The following is a 6,577-nucleotide window of genomic DNA, read 5'->3' on the forward strand; positions in this document are numbered from 1 at the left end:
TTATGTCTGATATATTGTCAGTTAACCTGACTGCGTGTAATGTAAGCGTGTTGCTTTGTTTTCTTCAAGCTTACTTAGGTAATCACAGCGCCATGCTTGCTATCTTATTGTTACTTCAACTTGCGGGTGATGTTGAAACAAATCCAGGGCCAAATCACGAAGAAAAAAATATTAGTTGTGACTCCAGTATTTCCATTTTTCATTTAAATAGTAGAAGTGTCAGAGGTAAGCAGCAGTTTTTAAAAGAGTATTTGTCAGACTTTGACATCATATGCTTTACTGAAACACATTTGGATCACAAAGTTAATGATGTTAATCTTGAGTGGAGCAACTATCATTTGCCAATTCGTGAAGACAGAAATTGTTTTGGAGGTGGGGTAATGGTTTATGTGACCAAGAAATTAACTTTCAAAAGAATTATTCATCTGGAAAATATATACGATGAATCGATTTGGTTAAAGATATTCCTTCCGCAAAAAACACTTATACTGTGTACAGTTTATAGACCAGAACACAACCCTGTTCAATTTTGCAATCGACTAGATGTAAGTATTGAGAGAGCATTAGACATTTCCCACAAAATTATAATAGTTGGTGACTTGAATGAAAACTTATTATCAGGAAAGAGTTGTCATTTGCAGAATATATTTGAACGGAAACAATTAAGAAATGTAATTAAAGATCCTACTAGAGTAACCGCAACAACTAGCACTCTGTTGGACCCAGTTATAGTAAGTGATGATGTAATTGTCAGTGATAGTGGTGTGATTGACTTTGGTAGAAACATATCTGACCACAAGGGAACCTATATATCAATCAGTGAAAGGTTAAATACAAAACAGTCTTACAAAAGAGAGGTATGGTGTTACAATCAGGCAGATTTCGCCAAGTTGAACAGTCTTATCGATGGTTTAGATTGGGATGAATTATTTACCTGTTGTGATAATGTAAATGACATGTGTACTGTTTTCTATGAACGATTAGATGAGATTATTAGAAAGTGCATTCCCACAAAAGTAGTTACCATAAGACCAAATGACAAACCATGGTTTAATTCAGAACTTAGACGTGAATGTAGACGCAGGGATAGATTAAGAAAGCAAACAAAAAGAACAGGAAAGGAAAAGGATATCCTAGCATACAAGAAACAGAGAAACCGAGTAAACAAAATGAAGTATCATGCCAAGTAAACTTTTTATGGTAATTTGGATGAACTACTCACTGAGTTATACATCATTAACAAATCATCGTATTGGAAAATTCTACGTCATGTAGTTGGAAATTCTGAAACGTCACATATATCACCTTTCAAAAACAAGGACGATGATGAAGGCCCATCCTTATTCACTGATTTTGAAATAGCTACCAGGCTAAATGAATATGTCTACCTGAGAAAAAGGCGTGTGGACCAGATACAATAAGCCACAAGTTACTTAAGAAAACAGTTAATACAATAAGTAAAGTTTTATGTCTCTTGTTCAATTACTCATTGCAAACGTCTACTTATCCCACTTATTGGAAAGCAGCACATGTTATGCCACTATTTAAAAAAGGTGATCGTTCCATTGTTTCAAATTATAGACCGATATCTCTCATAAGTTGTGTGGGAAAAGTATTTGAAAGGGTAGTCTATAAACATCTGTATAATTATTTTCATTGTAATAGTTCACCAATTACTTGAATTGTATAATCAAATCTGTGTATCCTTGGATAACAAGGAAACATTTTGTATGGTGTTTTGTGATGTCTCCAGAGCCTTCGATCGTGTCTGGCACAAGGGGCTTTTGTGTAAATTGGAGAATTATGGTTTAAAAGGAAACATACTACAGTGGTTATCAAGTTATGTAACCAATCGTAGTCAATCTGTCTTTGTGAATGGTACACTTTCCAAGCCGGTATATTTGACAGCTGGCGTTCCCCAAGGATCAGTATTGGGTCCATTTCTTTTTATTGTTTACATAAATGACATAGCTGATGAATTAAACTGTTTGACAAGACTCTTTGCTGATGATACATCACTTGGGTTTTCATCAACCGATCATAGATTGCTTCAGTCTACTTTAAATTCCAACCTACAGAAACTGAGCACTTGGGGAAAACATTGGCTTGTTAAATATAACCCAAATAAAACAGAGGCTATAATTTTTACTCTCAAGAAACAAAGTGACAATATAACTTTATACTTTGACGGTTGTGAAATTAGTAATGTAAATGAACATAAACACTTAGGTGTAATGTTCTCGGCAGATGGGAATTGGAATAAACATATTGATAAAATAGTAAAATCAAGTTCAAAGATGATAAATTCCATGCGTAAATTGAAATTTCTGCTCAGTAGGCAAATTTTGAATAAGATTTATACTATGTTTATCAGACCACACTTTGAATATGCCTGCGAGGTCTGGGATGGGTGTACAGTCACTGAGGCTAGAACAACTACAACTAGAAGCAGCCCGTATTGTTACTGGACTACCAAAATATACACCGCATAAAGATCTCTATTTTGAAACTGGGTGGGCAAAATTATCGATACGAAGAGAAAGAAGAAAGTTAACATTATATTACAAAATGAGATGTGGTAATGCACCTTCATATCTGACAGATTTGCTTCCTCAAACTGTTAGCGACTCTACAACGTATGATCTCAGAAACTCTGAAGATTTTGTAAAACCATCATATAGGCTTAAACACTCATGTCAGTCTTTTATCCCATCAACTGCAATGTTATGGAATAATATTCCATTAGAAAAACGAATGTTACCATCAACAGAGAACTTTAAGTCATATTTGAAAAAACCTATTGACATGGCACCATCATATTTTTTTACAGGTATCCGCAAAGAAAATATTATTCATACTCGTTTAAGATATCATGTAAGTGACTTGAATTATGATCTATTTCATGTTGGCATTAAGATGGACTCAAAATGTATGTGTGGCTATTTCTGTGAAAATGTTTATCACTTCCTCCTTGAGTGTTTCCTACATAATGTACACAGAACGAAGATGTTAAACCTTGTAAAATTACATGTACATGATGATGATTTAAATGTAGATTTATTACTAAATGGCAGCAGGGACTTATCATATGATCAAAATCATGCAATATTTAAAGCAGTTCAGCAGTATATATCAAATAGCAAGCGTTTTTCTTGAATGCTGTAAATATTTTCATATAAGTAAATAACTATCTTTGTACATAGACCTCTACTACTTCTGTACCATATTTCCTTCCATTTTCCTTCCTTGGTTGTTGTATATTATATCTATCATGTTGTAAATACTCGGGAGAGGGTTACCTAAGTTGGATAACTTGTTCCTAATCCCTTTCTTCACTGAATAAAATATGTTTAAACAAGACGTCTGGACCCGTTCTGCAGCTGAGAAATTGTTATTTCCACTCTGGACTGCTGTTGTTTAAGAAGGTCCACAAACTTGAACAAGTTTGGATGACAGGCTGACAAGGTATTTAAATGAGCGTGCCAACCTTCTACATGATTAGTCGTTCTGGGCCCATCTGTATCAAAGTGGTTCCAGAGCAGCAGCTCGCCACCCTCAACCCACTGCTCGGTGACGTAGTCGGCAAACCGTTGCACACCCTGGTCATTCAGATCAACACTGTCTAGTGCACGAACCCAAAAGTTCTCCACATCACACACCCTAACCAAAGGAAGTGCTAATGCACGCCTGACAAATGTACGTACGTTGTCATCATTCTTGTAAGCTCCCTGCAGTCCACATTTTCTTGCATGTTTCACAAGGGCCTGTCTGTAGTGAAACATACAGCCCTTAAGCTCACACTAAGCTGGAATGAATGCCGTAGAAAGTAGGCACTGAAGGCACTGCTTCGGGAACATCTCTCCTGAGTTCTGAAAAGAAAATGTAATAAGATATATAAAAATAGAAATACAATAGAATATAACATTGATATCTTATTGACTTGATATTCCATTTACAAAATCCATTGCGCATTTCAGTATCTCAATTTGATTTGATATGATAGGTCATGTCCATGATGTTAAACTTACTTTCAGTCTCTTCGTAGTATATAGCCTGAACTGGTCTCGAATCACTCCGGTCTTCAACGCAGCAAGGAAAGTGTCAATGTGCAGCTGAACTTGATCTTGATGATGATTGTGTATGTTCTTGGAACTGCTGAGTACATCACTGTTGGCAGTTGCAGGGCAACCTGCCTTACAACATTTCCAATGAATTCGGTCCCCTTTTGTGCTCTTAACCCTAAACTTGTGACCAAGATAGATTAAGTGTCTACCTCCTCTTGAATTCGGAATGAATTCAATGTTAACTTGGGCGTTTGCCATTTTGCAATGACGGAATCATGTCTACCTGTTATAATAACATGACTTATCCCACCTGGTACCCATTTTCTCTTGGGTGAAATTTTGAAGTCACTTGCTAAAGGTGAGATCACATTTACCACATGTTTTTCGTTGTGTGGTAAGCCTGAAATCAAAGAGATTTTTCAGGCGACAAGCTGTCAAACACGGTCAACCATCCTAGGATTGTCAACGTTGCTCAACTTAACTGACTTGTGACATGAGCTCTTCGCACAGGACCACAAACTACTTGAGAAGGCTGGTTTCTGTAGCTCAGAACATAAGTTCATTCCAAGAAGGGGCGATGGGATAGTCGTTCGCTCGTCACAACGAAGATCAAAGTTCGGTTCCCCACATAGGTACAATATGTCAAGCCGATTTCTGATGTCCCTTGTCGTAATATTGCTTGAATATTGCTGAAAGCGGCGTAAAACGTAACTCACTCACTCATTCCAAGAGTTTTCCCAAGACAAAGTCAGAGAGTCAAGGTACTACCACCAACTTTCTCATATACCTTTCTACACATTAAATCGACCCACAATAATAAAACAGTATCAAACACTTATTCAATCTTCCTGGAGAAACAAAAGGGTAAGATATGCCTAACCCCACAAAGACACCTGACAATTACTTCACGGCTAAATGAAGATATCTCAGATGGCTCCTTAATGAAAGATCTGAAATATTAACAATTCGTCAGATTCAAAGCCTTTCAGAATACTCCGGATACTGTCAAAACTGTTGGCGCCATGTTGTCTTGTTTTCACCATAGTCTTGAAGACGACGATAGGAAGGCACGAGGACGTTTTGATGTGCATTCGAAAATAGGTGAATCCCATACGATAGTTACTAATCTGTTTCTCCGCAACGGCAGGTGACATTGATGCTTCTTCTTGTTATCCAAGTCGGTGCTGAAAGGAAGTAGGCGACGGAACTTGCCCTTAGTCGGTGCTGAAAGGAAGTAGGCGACGGAACTTGCCCTTGGAGTCTATTCCCGTGTTATTTTCACCATGTTTTTCCTTGGAAAAATACCTTTTGTTGTTGAAGCTTGTTTAGTCTATTCCGCTAAACTCAGTGTCCCTGACTCTGAGAGGTTCCGTGCAGCTAATGCAAAACTGTATAATCCGACACTGACTGGGACCGGGACAAAAATACGGATTATACTGTGTCGGATAATTTTGCTTGAAAATATTTCGAGAGTATCATACATTGTAACTAGCCTATATGGTGAAATTAATACCTCACAGCTATTTTCTTGGTAAATGAAAGGATTTTTTGTCTGTATTTGCATGGACATGTATATCATTGGATTTATCACCTTCAGTACAATACATACATGTACTAATATCCAGAAAATGGTGTGTAATTTCGGAATGTACTAATGTCGAATAATTCAATGTTGAAATGATGATAATACAGAGGAACGCTGTCAGGATCCGAAAATATGTCTGAATTCATTGATTGTCGGATAATTCGGATGTCGGATTTTACAGAATCCGCTGCAGGTGCATTTGTAAACCAATACGAACACTGTATACAGGAGGCAGGATGTGTTATTGTTTATTTCTTCAAAATGAAATGATTGGAGATGGGAACAAATTGCCGATTAATTTATATTGTTCATTTTGATATTATTTATTAAAAAAACGATTAAATCTGAAATGATGCAAATCATGTTAATGCAACAGCGTACGCTGCGAGTTACGTTACAGGATATTTATATAGCGCATATATCCAGGCAGCTAGTGCTTGCACAAGGCGCTGACATATATTTCCCTCTCTGGATGTCAATATCAACGGGCCATCGTATTATCAGTCTCAACTCCTTGGGGAGTATACAATCCTTTCTGCCTCTAGTTATTTGTAGCTGCCTCATCCTATCGAGGTCCAATTCACAGCTGTGTGGACGGGGGCACACAGTTACAGTTCTTTGTCCAAGCTGTTGTCAGGAAACACGTATTTATGTTTCCGTAATCGTAGTTCCGGTCACGGTGAAGAAAGGTGTGTCAAGTAATCGCCGGCTAAGGAGGGCTTCTCCATCTTAGAGACTATTTAAACCTGATGATCTATTTACGTGACTAACATCATTCCATCTGTATGACGCTGCACACAGCAATTCTCTATCTGTGAGACGGGTTTAATGCTCAACAATATTCCATCTGTGGCGGTATTAATGGTGCACTCAGCAATATTCCATCTGTGGCGGTATTAATAGTGCACTGAGCAATATTCCACCTGTG

The sequence above is a fragment of the Haliotis asinina genome, chromosome 10 (genome assembly GCF_037392515.1).
Source record: "Haliotis asinina isolate JCU_RB_2024 chromosome 10, JCU_Hal_asi_v2, whole genome shotgun sequence".
In the NCBI taxonomy this organism is placed as follows: domain Eukaryota; kingdom Metazoa; phylum Mollusca; class Gastropoda; order Lepetellida; family Haliotidae; genus Haliotis; species Haliotis asinina.